This window comes from Anas platyrhynchos, chromosome 2, assembly GCF_047663525.1.
Source record: "Anas platyrhynchos isolate ZD024472 breed Pekin duck chromosome 2, IASCAAS_PekinDuck_T2T, whole genome shotgun sequence".
Taxonomy (NCBI): domain Eukaryota; kingdom Metazoa; phylum Chordata; class Aves; order Anseriformes; family Anatidae; genus Anas; species Anas platyrhynchos.
In genome coordinates this window covers 155571720-155589064 of record NC_092588.1, presented here as the reverse complement: position 1 = coordinate 155589064, position 17345 = coordinate 155571720, and the positions used below count along the sequence as shown (strand labels likewise).

At 38.8% G+C, this 17345-nt stretch overlaps 1 long non-coding RNA gene across 1 annotated transcript; it reads right to left on the bottom strand.

Annotated features, from left to right (window-relative positions):
- On the bottom strand, window positions 1-3312 carry LOC140001643 (uncharacterized). Its single transcript, XR_011807131.1, has 3 exons — window positions 2586-3312; window positions 1648-1783; window positions 1-660 (listed from the first exon to the last, which is right to left on the bottom strand). It is a non-coding gene; the product is annotated as an uncharacterized lncRNA (long non-coding RNA).
- Window positions 3313-17345: the final 14033 nt, after the last annotated feature.

Below are 17345 nucleotides of genomic sequence, written 5' to 3'. Positions count from 1 at the left end.
TCTTTCAACTGTCCCTGCTTCAAATCATCTGAATATTAACTGTTCTCGTGTTCATTTTCATTGTTTTCATTTCCATGCCACCTGCACTTTAAAGTAAGGAAATAGTGCTAGGCTGACCCATCAGGCAAAAGAAACTCCTGATGCTCAACTGGTCTGAATAGTTCCATGTTGCTATTAACTGAAATTATCCTTACAAGTCAGTGTTTAATACAAGATGATAAGTAGGTATGTATGTAGGTAGGTAGGTCGGTAGGTAGGTAGATAGATGGATAGATATAGATAGATAGATAGATAGATAGATAGATAGATAGATAGATAGATAGATAGATAGATAGATATTTTGCTATGTAGAAGACATGAATAGGTAGATAGAAAGACAGGCAGGAAGATGAATAAATCTGCTGCTCCTTGATTGTTTCAGATGCCAAAATTACAAGTCTTACAAACTGACTGATTGATTATCTTCCTCTGAGAACCTTAATGGTTATAATAATAGCTGGGGTCAACCTGCCAGCAGTTGCTCAGGAAAAGTAATTAATCTGGTTCATACCCTTACCCAGGGGAAAATAAATAATGTATGTATCTTCTGTTCGTTGTCTTTCCCAGGCAGACTTCTGCAGCTTCTGGAGCACTCTCAATCTAGATATGGTGTAAGCGTTTCTTTATGAAAGGAAATAGAAATTTAAGGTCTGTGAATGCTCAGAAACAAAATATCAATCAACTGAAAATGAAAGCAATTCATAAACTTGAAGTCCTCTTCATTTCTGCATTTGTACTCTCTAGTATCTAGAGGAAATCAGATTCTGTGAATGTGCCATTCTCATGCACTACAAACTGCACTTGTGGGTTAACAATAATTTTGGGAACATCTATCATGTTGGTTTGGGCAGACAGACGATGTGGAATTCAATTCATCTAAAAGCTAAGTGTCTTTTGCAAGTAACATTTTTAGGCTGCCTCTATAGTCAATGGAGACATACACTTCAGATGTCAACTCAATCTCCCCTAAGGTGTGACTAACAGAGATTAGATGAAATACATGTGGGAAGTTCTAGATTTTATTTCATTGTATTTCATTTTATTCATTATAGAGGATTGACACAACGAGCTTAGATTTCATTTCTAGCTTCCAGGCAGCTAATGGAAGGTAAAAGAACTTCAGTTGCTTACTTGTTTTGTTTGAATTACTTGATTTTCTTCACTCACTAAGTCCTCTTTTACAACTATGAAGAACTCCTGCACATAATCTTCCTACTCCCATTTCCCACAGCCTTCCCTGAAGCAGTGTCTAAATTTTGCAATGCAATCTAAATGGAAGGTTTTAAGCCTGTCCACAGCAATTAACAGTATTAGTTTAATTGCTACACAGGCTGATTTACGCATCAAAACCAATTATGAACCTTTGAAAAATCTCTCCCACCACCTATGCAGGAATACAAACAACGAATATTTTCTGATTCAGTCCCTCTGTCATTTAAGAGGACTAGACACTGCAGTGATGCTCTATGGGACCATGAATTTTGATTAATTCTTCTGCAATTTGCATGTATAATTAAACAGCTTGCCTTCATTGTCATCAGTGTTTGGGTTTATGTTAAGTTCCCTTACAAAGCTTCATTTTGTTTGCACAGATTTTAAATGGAATACCTCATAAAACAAGATTCTGCTGTTTCAACTTCTGCTTCTCTTACTCTCTCAGTCTTTGCTTTTCCTCAGTCTCTGAAATGCTTTCATTGTCATCCTCTTGAGAGTGAGCGACTAGAATGAAGTCTTGCTTGTTGTTCTAACCTCCAGAAAGATATTAAAAATAAAATTTTATTTTCTCGTCTGTAACAATAGAAAAATGTGTTTCCATAGTAGCAAAAATGCCATTGGAAAAGAAGTCCTCACAGATCCCATTCAGCTCAGTTGTTCTGTCTTATCCTAAGACAGAACATGTCTTAGGATATGCATGGCTGGAGATCACAAACACCCACATTTTTGTCATCCAGCAAGGGACAACAATAGTCCCAGTCAGTAATTTCTTTTTCTCCTAAGATGCAGTTTTCAAAAATAACCAGGAGATTAAAAAAAAAAAAAAAAGACCAAACACCTAAATTAGTGATAGAGAACAGCAGTAATTATATCTAAGTCAGTATGACTTGCACTCTCTAGCAGCTTCTGAAATTTGTGTTAAGTCTTTCATTTTCCTCACTAAACTCTTACTCCCCTGGGCATCTAGCAACTGGTTCATATCTACCACCTTGAGTAATCCAAGGTATCTCACGTTATACAGAGGCCTCTGTGTAGACAACTGGATCAAGTCCTTGACATTAATCTCACATTTAGAGGTAGGATTTAGATCTAAATACAGACAGGTTTTAGCAGCGAGAGACTGCAGGTGTGGCCTCTGATCTGTCAGATCATAGCCAGCTCCAGCCAGCTCCAAAAGGGACCGACCACTGGCTGCAGGTGAGCCATGAGTGGTGCTGCTTGGGCCTCTATAAGAGCAGATTTAAGGAAGGGGAAAAAAACAAAGAAACAAACAAAAACTGCTGTGCTACAGGAACTGGGAGAGAGGAGTGAGAAATGGGAGAGAAGCAGACCTGTAGCCCCCAAGGCCAGTGCAGCAGGAGGGCAGGAGGTGCTCCAGGCATTCAGCAGCAGTTCCCCTGCAGCCTGTGAAAGGAGAGGCCCCTGGTGGAGCAGGCTGTCCCCCTACACCCATGGGTCCCACATGGAGCAGATCTCCATGCTGCAGCCCGTGGAGGAGCCCCCGCTGGAGCAGGTGGATGTGGCCTGGAGGAGGCTGCGGCCCATGGAGAGCCCCTGCAGGAGCAGGCCCCGGGCCAGAGCTGCAGCCCGCGGAGAGGAGCCCACACAGGAGCAGGGGTCTGGGGGGAGCTGCCGCCCACCCGTGGGGGACCCGTGCTGGAGCAGTTTGCTCCTGGGGGATGGACCCCGTGGGACAGAGCCGTGTGGGAGCAGTTCTTGAAGAGTTGCTGCCTTTGGGCAGCCCCTGCAGGCTCAGTTCGGGAAGGACGGCATCCCGTGGGAGGGACCCCGTGTGGAGCAGGGGCAGAGAGGGGCCATGAGGGAGCAGCAGGCGGAGACAAAGCCTCAGGACCTGACTGCAGCCCTCATTCTCCTGTGCTGCTCACAGGGAGGAAGGAGAAGAGGGTGTATGAGGAGGGTGTTTTTAGTTTGCTATTAGTTTCTCACTGTTCTGGTCTGCTCGGGATAGGTAATACATTATGTTAATCTCCCTTATGCTGAGTCTTTTTTTGCCCATGACAGTAACTGGAGAGGATTGTGCCTTTCCTTATCTCAATATATGAGTTTTTTATTCATCATATATTCTTCCCTTGTTTTGCATGGTGGAGCTTAGCTAGTCACCAGCATGAAAACACCAAAGCTAATTGCAGGGTTTAAATCAGCTGCTTGTGGAAATAAAGAATATTCTAGAACAGTTAACTGTCTCTTTTCTGACCTAGGTCCCATCTGTCAGTCCTATAGAACTGTCCTGGAAACCCTAAAGCATCTCATATGATGAGCATCTTATATAATATTCATGTAACAGATGACTGTACTTGGGCAACTGAATCACATCTTTAGACACCACCTACTTAGCTCCCCTCGTGACACGTAACTCCACTCACACTTCTTGTCAGGCCACAGGTTTCATGCAGCTCCCGTGTGATATTTGTGAACACATCTATTTGCACATATTTTAATCTTGCTGTTTGTGTATGAATTTTACAAGGTTATGTCTAACTGATACTAGATACCCATCTCTAGATAATATAAGAACACTTACACTCTTTTATGAAGCTGGATATAAATGCTAATAACTACAAATTATTATTAACGGGTTAGGAAGAAGAAAATTCTCTGCAGCACTAGAATGCAGGAAGACAGAATTCTTCTCCATCTCCTTTAACAAAATATTTAAGGATTGGTTCCCTTGGTCTGACACAGGCGTCCTCTTGGTTGCTTTTATGAGTTTAGAGAGACAGGCATCTCCAGAGCACAATTTATTTATTTTCAGGATGAAAATCCTGAAAACCTAAGATCAGAACTGCTGGAAGATGCCTTCTTCTCTCATCATCTATCCCTGCAGCGTTTTTTGACTAGTGAAGATTTAGAAGACTAATCTTAAATTGTCTAAAGCATGTCCTACCCAATGTGTTTGAAATATGTATGCAAATCACATGAATATGGGTCAATACAGTTCATACTTGAAATACATTAGAAAGCTACTAAGAAAAAAGCATGCCCTAAGGTAGCTTCAGGGTGGAACAAAATAGAAACCACAGAGCTGCAAATCTGACACTTTCTGTATTTTGAAACTTAAGTCTTGAAGAAATATTAGAAGAGTTAATAAGGTAGGGTTTTTCTTTCTTTCTTTTTTGTTTATTTTTTAATGTAAAAAATGTAAAGCTTCCCTTGATCAACACTGTCCAAGCAGAGCTGTATTGGAGAGCAAATATGAAAAACCACTTCTAAGGACCATATTTCAGATCCAACTGATATTCTTAGTTTGTTCTCTGGAAAGAAAATCAGAGCATACAGCAGCACAGTTCCCCTCTTCAAAGCCCTAACATCTTAAGAGAGAAAGGAATAAATTAAACATGTTACATGTTGAAAGTGTTCAGGGTTGTCTCCCCCAACTTCTGCAAAGGACTGTCAAATGAGCAGGGAGGCAAATGAGAGACAACTGAAGAGGCTTTGACACTTTTCAGGAAGTTCCCTTTGTTTCACCTGATACAGAGCAATTGCCTGGACCTTCTGTCTAATGTGTTAACGTTTGTACCTTCTGATTCTCCTTTGTGGGCAGTGCCACTTACCTTCTTTCCAATTTTTTTTTTGTGTGTGTGTGTTGTTTTTTTTTTTCTCCCTACTTCTATATCTGCAATGTCTCACAAAGTACCTCTCTGCATTAGTCTTTTTCTCCTTTAACTTTCCTTCTCATGCTCAGTATCATATATGTGCCTTGTTTTTCAGAGATTGATGTGGTGCTGAAAAACATCCATCCCACTTCCAGCTGAAATTTAGTGAAAACAACAATAACAACAACAACAAAAATTAATACAAATATAGACAGTAGAGACAGAAGTAAACTTCGATTCCTGAATTGGGATACATATGCTGTAACTTAGATAATTAAAATAACATAATAAAATTTAAATATCTAAATTAAAGGTAGAACCCTTTTAAAGCCACTGGTGAGTAAGAACCGTGACAGCATCATTGTTCATCTCACTGTCTTACATGTTTTGCTTAGGGAAAAATAACCGTACTCTGGAGCTACCTGTATAGCCTGTTGATTATGAAGGAAGCCTGTGATACATGCTTTGCTTTGGATCAGATGAAACCCATATGTAACAGGATTTCTGATCCTTTTTTCTTTTTTTTTTTTAATTATTTTTTCAATTATTGCAGATTATTTTATCGAAGCTTAACAATTTTAATTTAATTTGTCCAAAACTTTGAAAAGAGGATCAGAAAGGGAAATGCATGAGTCAGGAGGGCTTAGGTGGTATTTTAAACAATACACACCTAAAAAAAAATGAAGAATAGCATGTATTTTTCCAGTTATATTTTCAGTCTGACTTTAACCACGAAGAGGCCAATGCTTAAGCTTGATCTCATTTGTATTTCAAGCTTTGTCTGAAAATTCAAAACTGAAACTTTGCATTTAATTCATCTGGTTTCCATTGCACAAATAGGCAAAGGCAGTTTTCTTCAGACTTGGATTTTATCCTAGATGTCTTGGTGACTGACATATCTCAGGCAGTATTTTAGGTCATATTGTCATCCCTTGTGCAAGGGAACTCCTCACCATCACTCACCCCATGTCATCTGCTGCTGCTGGGGCTGATACCTGCTCCCCAGCTGAGCATCTCCAGCAAAGCAGTTCATGACTGCTCACTGTGCTTGGCTGCCTTTTTGTGCACAGCTCTGGCACATCTTACATCTTGTTTTCACCTGGCACATGTCAATTCCTGCAACTCCTTCACTTACAAGGTAAACACAGACTGACCATAAAGGCTAGGCACCCCCCTGCTGCCTTTTCCTCTGCATGTTTACCCAGTGTGAAATCAGCTACCTGGTGTTGGTCCTATTTTGCTGGTAAAATCCCTGTTTTGCTCTCATTAAAAAAAAAAAAAAAAAAAAAAAAAAAAGCTTTATAACACTCCACTCCAAAAAACCTGTTTGAGATTTTTATGAGAATCTCTTATCAAACAATATTCCAGTGTTGCCTATATCCCCTCCTGCTGATGCTGCATACTGTCATGGCCTCCGGCTACAATTTCTTTATTGAGATATTTCCAGTGGTTACATTGTCTGGAGCTATTTTGTAAGTGCTCAGGTAAATAGACGTGCAGAGGAACAGTAATTTTGAAGAGGTGAAGGTGTGTGGAGCTGTATGACTACAGGAAAGAAAGCACCTCTATATAGGAAAAAAACAGCATAGGTATTGAGTGAGGCTATTCTGGAAAAAGTGTGTGTATGCACTGTACTATTTTTATATGCTGTTAAAACATAAGCCCTATTTTTTTTCCCCTTGAGAAAAAGAAACTGAAGAACTTAATATTTCTCTAAGTCTGCTCCATGAATTTAAGTTTCAGGTCCATATTTTCAAATGGTTTACGATTAAACTGTATTTGTGAACAGTCATTAGGGCATAAGCAAGGCTATATCAAGCAAGGCTATATCAAACAATGCTTATTCCAGTAGCTCATGAGAGCCCTAAGGAAGATGCAAAAGTAAAACATTCAAAATGATTTCATGGAAGGAAATTGTATTTAGATAGTCTGATATTTGGGTCTGTTTTTTACTTTTTCAGACTGGTCAAACATTTCAGCAGGAATTCAAAAATCCTTCTCCAAAATCAATAGTCTGTACAAAACATCTTTTGGATCAGGAAGGAAATCAGGAAGGATTTTTGGCACATGTACTGACCTCCAAAACCAACCAAGAAATCATTAAAAAATGTTCCAGCCAGCTCTGATGGAAACATATTACTTCATTTTTCTTTCTGCTATTTTAATGCCATTGTTCAAATGTGTAGCTATAAAGAAAGAAAAGTGGAGTGCTGATAGAAATGTAGTACATGGCCAAATCCTGAGCAGTCACCTGTGAAGCAAGAGCAAAAAAATTAGAGGAATTTAGTTTTTTTTTGTCTCAGTGTGTCATTATATGACTCACCAAATGTTCCCCTCCATCACATATCAGAAGTGGAGGTACCAATGTTCCAGCAGTTTTCTTGCTGGGTACAGAGGTAACCACTTCCTGCTAAAAGCATCTGAATTGTTTTCAAATAGCTGATAAGTGCAAGTGCCAAGAAGGAAGTAGGGGGAAAAGAAAGAGAAAATATATATATATATATAAATGGAGGAAAAATAATAGAACCCAACAATTTAAATATGAGACGTGGATTAATCAAATTAAATTATATTCTCCTTTGTGTCTCTGGGAGGAAAGAAAATTACTGGTGTTCCAGTATTTGCTACTTTATTAAAAGCTACTCTATTTTTTTTCCCCAAAGCTTTTAAAGCAGAGACCAAGATTAAAATCTGACCAGTAGTTAAAAGCTACTTTCCTTTTGTTACCAAGCTTCTGAAAGGGTACTCAGGAAAACATGCATTAAAAGCTGAGGGATGAGGATAGACAGTGCAGGCACCTTGCTGCTTCAGTGTGTTATGTCCCATATTCAGGCTAATGCCAGAAACAGCAATACAAAGCAGAAGCCACATGTCAGCAAAACAGGCAAGCACCTGCTTAGCTTAAGTTCTGAAAACAAACAAACAAGCAAACAAAAAAGCTTAAAACCTTTGAGATTCACTGTGTAATTCAAAGAGAAATTGTGATATTAAAAGGCATAGGGTATACTAACACTTATTATATGTCCATACTGGTGCTGGAGATCTATTGATTTTCTCAACCAAGACTGGGCTATCATTTCATTTTCAGCATGAACTGGAAACCTTCTGCAATACCAGGAGCAGACTACAGAGAGCGATGTGCTATCACTTTGCCGATCCATGACAAAATTGGCTGTAGCGCAATGATTCCTGAGCAACAGCCTCAGCACAGTGAGGGCAGGCTGTCTTTGCTACTTGCTGCCACATGTTTGTGTGCAGAAGAGCATGGTGGGAGGTATCATCTAGTTAAACTTCAGTACAGCTGATGCAAGTGGGATCATTTTATAAACCACGGTCTAGTGAGGGAAGTCTGAGATAAAGAAGGGAAGTCTTTATAAACCATGGTTGAGATCTAGTGTGGGAAATCTGTGTTGAAATTCATCTAATTTTAAAGCAGAATATCTAAAACAGATCACATCTCAAAATGATCTCTTGTGACTATAAAAAGAAATGAGGTCACCTGGCCTGGATTTAGGGAGTGACCCTTTTAATGATTAAATAATATCAAATTAATTCCTTCTCTGAAGCTGACCAAATGATTCCACTGGGATTGCTTCTCTAAAAAATAAAAGGTTCATTCTCCCGTTACTAAGACATCTAAATCCCAAAGCACACACATCTCCGGCAGGGGAAAAAACAAAAACAAAAACAAAAACAAACAAACAAAAAAACACACTAATAATTATCAAAATTATCAATAATTATCAAAAGGTAACCCTATGATAGACTTCTTAGGATGATAGATAGGTGTTTTATTTTCCATGGTGGTAGTTGTATGCATTTCCTTCTCAAAGTTACAAGCGCAATTTTTTTTCATCAAGAAAGACACACACACACACACAAAAAATAAATAAACTAAACAAGCAGACAGACAAACAAACAAGCAAACAAAGACCATGCTCTTTGAATTAATGTAGTAGGCCCTGTTCCGGGAACAGATTTAAGCATGTGTGCCATATTAACCATGTGAGTAGGTCCAGTTGTTTTCCACAACTGGTGTGGACTTTTATACAAGGATCCAAGAAACCCAAGAAATGTTACAGAGACTGTAAAATCGTTAGGAAAAACCAACCAACCAAAACAAAAAAAAAACCTTCACCTTTCAATAAACCATTGACATCTCCAAAATTTTCCATCTAGTCCTGGTTATGAAGTAAGTAAGTACGTTAATGTTTCCAATATGTTTCCAATACCTTCCAATACCTTCGTCATTGCAACCTTTTCTGTATCGGAAGGAAAGTAAAAAACAAACAAACAAACAAAAAAAAAACAAAACCTTTTTTCAGCCAAATTGAATGATTTTCTGTTTTTTAATCCCCTACAGAAGATTTAATAGCTTTGCAATCTGTGATGATGGTGACGTGGAAAATAATTCTATTAACACTCATCTAGGTATAGCATTTACTTGTTATTGCTTTTTTCTCCTGCATCTACCCACAAACATCCAAAATACATGTTTTTAAAACGAACTCCACAATCAAACAATTGCCCACTAGAATCAGAATCCACCCACATTGCAGGTCTAGCCCTGTCACCAAAACCGACCCACACAGAGTACACTAAAAGCCTACCTTTTTTTTTTTTTTTTTCTAAAATCCATTAAAATCTATTAAAAGAACATAAATGTACTAGTAAAACAAAATACAGAGAATGGACTAGTAAGGTTTTGACACAAAGCTAGGAAAAGGGACACAATGTGATTTTGGGACCTGACAAATGTGGATGCAAATTCATCCACTGCGTTTCCAGCCAGGTGACTGAGACATCATGGGTACACCTGTGAGGTAGTTTCCTACCACTGTAAACAGACAAATTCCTGCAGCACTAAGCCCAGGTCAGCTGTTAATTTATATTTTTTTCTTGCCATTTAAGGTGGATTTTATGGCTTGAATTGAGCTCTGTCCAACTACAGCAACAATACTGGCTGTACCTGCAGTGCAGGTTTTTGTACTAAATCCACACTTGCTGCTTGATGGGGTAGACCTAAGTGAATCCTGCTTCTGGCAGGAGTTGTTTGCTCCCAAACACTAGCTCTGAGGCACTGATTGATACATTCAAGTGATTCAGCCTTTGCTTTGTCAACTTTGCCATCTGCTTGCTTCTCCATCGTCTGCCCAAATGGGAGGGAATAGCCTTACAGAATCCCTTCTCCCAGACACTACCACCAGCAACACAAGGAGTCTTGGCAGTCCCCAGAGAGATTGTAATGTGTTCCCTTCATGCTTGGAGGTGGAAATGGAAATTCTCTATGGCCCAGACTGGTCTCTATTGTGGCTGTGAATGTAAAGTGATATATATAGTGCTTAGATGTCAGCCAATAGTGGGCTTACAAAGAATTTGCAGGATGCTCTTGTCAGGTTTGGTGGTCCAGGAGCCTGCAGACCATGCTCAGGGGTGAATACAAGCTTCAGCCGTGGCTGAATCCACACCTGTAGTCACAGAACATATTGAAGGGGCATCCTTGGTTGAGATGCTTTCCTCAGGCGCATTTTTGGCGTGCTCTACAAAGGGAAGTTCAGTGTAAACACAAGGTACTACTCTGCAGACAGCCCTCCAGGTGCCTCTGTGATCATTTCAGGGATTTAGGGCAAGCAGAAAGGGAAAGAAAAGTGCAATGTCCTGGCTGTAGGATGGATAGTGGAGTCCATTGGTGCTGTATTGATTGCCGTGAGTCTCGCTGGAAAGACAGTGAAATAATTCATCCATTCATTAGAACATCTTAATTGGTATATGCCAAGGGAACTCTCAAACTGTAACCTGGTTTCAGTGGGATCAGACCTATAAAGGTCCCGGCTGCCATCTAGTGGAACTGTGATGTGTATATAGACTAAAATAAATATATAAATGGTACATCTGGGAATAATAAAAGTTTTACCTGTAGGTGAAATATCTTTTTTACTTGAACAAACAAATAAACAAAAAGTAGCTAAAAGGGTGCCTAGACACCAATGAAACTGAGGACAGCACCACATCATAATCACAGAAAATGGGCAATAAAGGAATGCCAAGGCCATCTTGCCCAGCATTTCTGAAATAGGTTTTCTGTGTCAACTCTATGGAAAAACACACAGTTCAGTTTTCATTCCCAACTAAAGAAAAACTGGTCTGCTTCCAGAGTGATTGTATGGTGCTTCCCCAGCTTGTTTTGTAGCTTGTTCTAATTGCAATCACAGCTGTACTTGTTTTACTAGAGAAGGTGGCAGACGTTTTCATTGAAAGCTCACTTTGCAACTTTCTGAACAGTGATGTGCATTGAAAAACACCAATCCTTTTCATTCTCGTACCAGACCAGCCTGAATACTCTCCTAGTTTGTAACTCATCACTGACAGTGACCAGAACTCACACCTTGAAAAAAAAAGTGCAAGCATGGAGCAGGCACATAAACTGCTTCCCTGAGAACCTCATTGACTCCAGCCCACTCATAGCTCTGGCGTTTCCAAGTTTCGAATAAAGAATTTCTCTTCCATTCATTTGTCCAATCTTGTCTTGAACACATGAAGACTTTGAATAATCTGACATAGCTTTGTAAAATAGAGTTGTACACAGGGTGAGTGAAATTTTCAGGAAATAAACCTCTCACTTCCACACTGCCACATCATCACTTTTCCCTTTAATGTACTTTTATGTTCCCTTGCAAAAATTTACCTTATTTCTCTAGACCCTGTAGTTCCTGGATGGAAACCAACCTGAGTGTTAAAAAAAAAAGCTTGTGCTTGGGCAGAGTAGGAGAAGCACTACTGCACCCTCTCATCCTTTCCTACCTTTAGTTTGGCTACAGCAGCTATAGCTGAGTTCCATTCCTATTTTAATGATGTGGTTATAGCTCTTTGTCCTGCACATGGGGTATCCAAGTAGTAATTTTAGCTTCACACATTCTTTTAGGTGACAGGGAAATGGACCACTGCAGAGTGCTTCTTTCTACCTCCCTAACACAGCTCTATCAAACTACAAGATGAGCATTTGCTGTATGTAACATAAAAGATAATTGGTGGAAGAAAGGCAAAATTTTGCTAATGTTTTACACATGCAAAAAGCATGGAGAGATCAATCTGACTCAAGTCAAATTTGGGAAAAGGAAATGGATACCAATAGCTTGGAAGTGTTTTGACTAGGAAAAAGAACCATATAAGCTAAGCTTGGAACAGGGAATATCATAATCTTCTAGATAGCTCTGCACACACCAGACTACAGCATAGACGATATGTCAAGATAAGTGAAATAGGGGAAATAAGGAAATATTTATTGCAGATATTTCTGTGTGCACTACAATATTATGGATTTTCTACATGTTCTCCAGTAATTAAAATTAATTAATTAATTAAAATGCAACTGTTTACTTTCATACATGGACTTTTATACCTGGACAAACTAGAAAAGTGGGCCTATGTGAACCTGATGAGGTTCAACAAGTCTAAGTGCAAGGTGCTGCACCTGGGTCAGAGCAATCCCAGACACGAGCACAGACTGGGAGAAGAGTTCATTGGGAGCAGCCCTGCAGAGAAGGGCTTGGGGGTTCTGGAGGACAAAAGTTTGACATGAGCCAGCAGTGTGCACTTGTAGCCCAGAAGGCTAACTGCATCCTGGCTGCATCCCCAGAGGAGTGGCCAGCAGGTGGAGGGAGGTGATTGTCCCCCTTTGCCCCTGTGAAACCTCACTTGCAGTACTGCATCCAACTTTGGGGCCCCTAGCACAAGAAGGATGTGGAGCTGCTAGAGTGGGTTCAGAGGAGGGCTGCAAAGTTGATCAGAGGGAGCTGAGAGAGCCTGGAGAAAGGAAAGCTCCGGTGTGACCTTGTTGCAGCTTTTCAGTACTTAAAGGGAGCTCACAGAACAGACGGAGAACAACTTTTTGCTCAGGCAGACAATGACAGGATGAGGGGGAATGATTTTAAACTAAAAGATGGAAGATTTAGATTAGATTTTAGGAGAGTGTCTCACCACTCAGAGGGCGGTAAGGCAGTGGCACAGGTTGCCCAGGGACGTTGTGGATGCCCCATCCCTGGAAGTGCCTAAGACCAGGTTGGATGGAGCCCTGGACAACCTGATCTAGTGGTTAGCATCCCTGCCCATAGCGGGGGGGTTGCAACTGGATGATCTTTAAGGTCCCTTGCAACCCAAGTTGTTCTAAGCTTCTACGATTCTATGATACATCAGTTTTTTCCAATCATATATAAAATGACAGAGAAATATTATTGCTATATAAAATTGCAAATAATTTTTTGACTTGCTTTTCTTATATTATAAAATATAAGAATTGGTTGGAATTAGATGATTTTTTAAGCCATTTCCAACTCAAACCATTCTATGATATAATTCTATGACACAATACATATTAATATATATTAAAAATTGATAGCAATTGAGCCAAAATGTAGTGCAAATAAACATTTCCAGTCATTTAATATGAGGATGTGTAATATGAACTTGATGTATTTTTATTTGCTACTAAATAACATTGATATTATGCAAACATATAAATAATGAAATATTCATATAAATTGAAATTCTCTTTTAAGCTTTTCAGTTATTAGATTTTCACAGTATGTTATAAAATCATGTCTGCCAAGCAAAAAACCACAATCGTTCTGTTTGAACGTGCTTTGCAGTAGGCAAACCGATTAAAAGCTTTATTCTTTGTGGAATAATTGCAAGAGTTCTACCTTAAGGACACCATGCTAATATCTTAATTTGATAATATGAGAGTGCAACTCAAGCTAGACAGTGATTGCAGAGATGTGATTGTCTCTCTTGTAATCAAAGCTGGTATAGATTGCACATCTGATCTCAGTTTTAATTTTCAGACCTCTCCCCAGTCATCAGGGAACAGTGCCATTATAATTAAAAGCCTTTTCATGCTTGTGTGCAATATACTGAAGATAGACAGAGCTCTTTTCCTACAGATATACATGTATACAGGCAACACAAAAGATATGGAATATCTTTTGGAACATGGAATGTTTTCAGGCTCTGCATATCGGGTAAGGTAAAAATAAATCTAATGCTCGCTAAACATATTGGGCTACTTCTATGTTTTTATGTTTGTCGTTCTCTACAATGTCCTATTCCAAGGTCAATGTCCTTATAAATGATGGGCACCCCTTGGTAGAGGTGGTAAGCATTTAATGTATTACAGTTTGAATTGTAATTTAAATAAAGAAAAACATTGAAAAAGACACATAGAATTAGAGTATCATATAATTATAGAATATCCCAAGTTAGAAGGGACATCTGAAGATCACTGAGTCCAACACTGTTCTCTCAAATCTGAAATTATTCAGATAACAACTGATAAAAACAAACACCTACCCTGATTTTAGATAAAGCCAGAAGAACCAAGGTTGATAACTGGCAGTCACGATATAATGCATCAATTCATTTTTTAGTATAAAATATAGACTGCTAATAGGAGGCACTTTGCCATTTCTATTGATATCTGTTGAGGTTATTAGTAGTTTATACACTGTTTTGAAGCAATATAAGGCACTAAGCTACATAGTTTCTATGATAAACAGTGTAAAAGGGTGGTTGCCTGCCTCAGAAAAGATTTAAAAAATAAAAAAAATAAAAAATTGAGGACAATACAGATGGACAAAAGCCTAATGGAAACTATTACCTGAATGTGTAATGTAGAAGAAACTAATCAAATACTCTACAATGGGATATTTCTGGTAAAATAATTACATGGAAGATGGAGTCTTTAGTGATGCCATGCTGCCAAAAACAGTGTTTATTTTTGGGAAGCTGGTAGGTGAATTTGAGGGCAGAAGGATAAAACTTAATCAATGTTATACAATTGGTTGTGATACAACATAAAAGCCAAGTCCGGATGACTGAAGTCATTTGGCAGTGGCAGAAACTGCTCACCATTTTGTTTGCTGCAGCCTGTAGTGAGATGATCTCAGCCATCATGCCCAGGAGCTCTGTTTTACTTCTGTCTTTGCTGCAGGGATTACACTGTAATGGGTAATTTCCATACCCTGAGCTTGCTCCTCTCTCTTCAGGTCAATTTTTCATTGTTCTGGCCCTACTCCAAGTGAAAACAAATCATACTTAGCATAATTTATTCTTCAAAGGTCAAGGAGTTTCTGTTACTCACACTTTTCATACCTATTTTATCAAAGTTTGCATGTGACAGACAGAAGCTTGCAGAAACAAACTTATGCAATAAGCTTGCATATGTTCCTAAGGTAGGGTTAAGCCAGGTGAAAATTATCTGAAGTCAATGCAATTCCCTTCCTGAAAAATTAAAAATTGATTGTTTTTTAATTTTGTGTAACACTTCAAAATCATGATTGAATTTGCTAATATTATAATGTAACCTTAATGTCTATGCCATGATTAGTCATAACTGATATTAATATTCTAATTAAATAGTAGGAGTCATATATTCTGATTTTAGCCACTTCTGTTTCCAGTTTCAGCTATCCTACAGGAAAGTGTTCCCTCTATGTTACCTATTTATTTTAGGAAGGAATGAAGTGCTCTGAAGATTCACATTCCTGTTCATGTTAGAAAAAGTTAAAGGACTAGAAAAGGGCAAAGGTCTAGTTTTTAATGGCCAAATTTAGGTGTGAATGGATGTTGCAAATACTTGAATGCAGCCAAATATCCTCCCTATTAAATACAGTAGAAAGCAAAGCAACATTGTTTGGACAGATTGCTAGTATGCTTGACTCAGACGGATTTGGGGCCAAACCTTTAATGCAGGCTTCTATAAAAACAGAGGACAAGAGCCCTAAAAAGTCCATGTATTCATGTGCCTTCTTATTGTTGGGGTTTAACCTAGCAGGCAGCTAAGCATCACATATCCATTTTCTCATTCCTCCTCCAACCCCTATGCTAGGATGGGAGAGAGAATGGATGGATTTAAAAAACAAAACAAAACATATATATATAAAAAGAATATAAAAAGCAATGCAATTGTTCATCACCCACTGACCAGGCCATCCCTGAACAGTGCCCCCCACCCTAGACAACCACCCCAGTTTATTGTTCAGCACCTTATGGTATGGAATATCCCTTCAGCCAGTTTGGGTCAGCTGTCCTGTTTCTGTCCTCTTCCAGTTTCTTGTGCAACCCCAGCCTCTTTGCTGGCAGGATGGTATGGGAAGATGAAAATTCCTTGACTTAATGTGAGCAATGCTCTGTAACAGCCAAAATATCAGTGTACTATCAGCATTATTATCTTCCTACATCCAGAATACAGAACTATGGCAGATACTAGGAAGAAAATTATCTCAGCCCAAACCAGGACAGTATATGTTACACAGGTGTCCATTTAATATCAGTATCATCAAGGTAACATCATTTCAGAGTTTTAGGACTTAACTGCAAGTTAAAAAATCCAATTAATATAGCCAAGACTTACAAGAGATTTAATATGACATGTTATACCTCTGGCTGAGACATAGAGAAAAGCAGAATGCCATCACACATTCAGAAACTGAGTGAGCCAGGCAATGACTGACCTGTTCATTAGAAGAACAAATTTTATTTGCTTTTTCTCTCTTCTTCTTTTATCTTTCAGTTAGACATCATAATAGTCTTCAGGGGAAATTTGCTACTTCACAGCTAGATATACAACAACAAAAATGCAGAAGCTCTAGAAATTTTTCTGTCTAAATATCTGTGGATAGATATAGGTAAAATTTAGAGTTTTTACTCTGACCTATTACTCTGGGCTTTCTAGCTGATAGAGACAGTGATCTGCTAAGGTTGAAAAAAAAAAGTCTATCTCCAGGGAAGAAGACTCATTCAAATACCTTGACATTCATGCCTCTTTTTCACATTAGCAGAATGCTATATACAAACTCATCTTTCTGTTAGTCTCTTTAAACAGATCGTCAGCTGCTCGACACATTTCCATCTAGCTCACCTCAAATCCCTCTGGAAATGGGAAGAAAACCAACATAAACATTTTAGGCCCCACATTGCAATCTGTATTCTAAGGAGTCACTGAAGAAGTGGAAATGAAAACCTTCCTCCCCTTGCTCTTTCAGACTCTTCTCCCACCCTCAGATATGAATTCAGACATTGCTGTGTTTTTCACAGACTAAAGAAAAAACAAAGAGAAAAAAAAATGGAAAGGAAGAAACCCCTTGGCATCTAGATTTTACATGAAAACTAGCTAGCATATCATCTCACTTCTTTCAGTTAGCTATAATTACACTAGCTGTACACAGCAAAGCAGAAAGGAAGGCAATTCCACGTTCCTATATTACCATTTCTTTTGTTTAATAGGACTCAGAAGCCCACTGGAATGTCCTGAAGAGCAGAGTGAAAACACATTGGCCTGACGGTCCTCACTGTTCAGTACAGTTTAGCTTTTCTGACTCCTTTCCAAACTCTGATATTCCCAGCAAAGAAGTTAATCAGTCTGTCCATCTACAGATTACAAAAGCCATTTGAAAAAAAAAAAAAAAAAAAAAAAGGCACAAA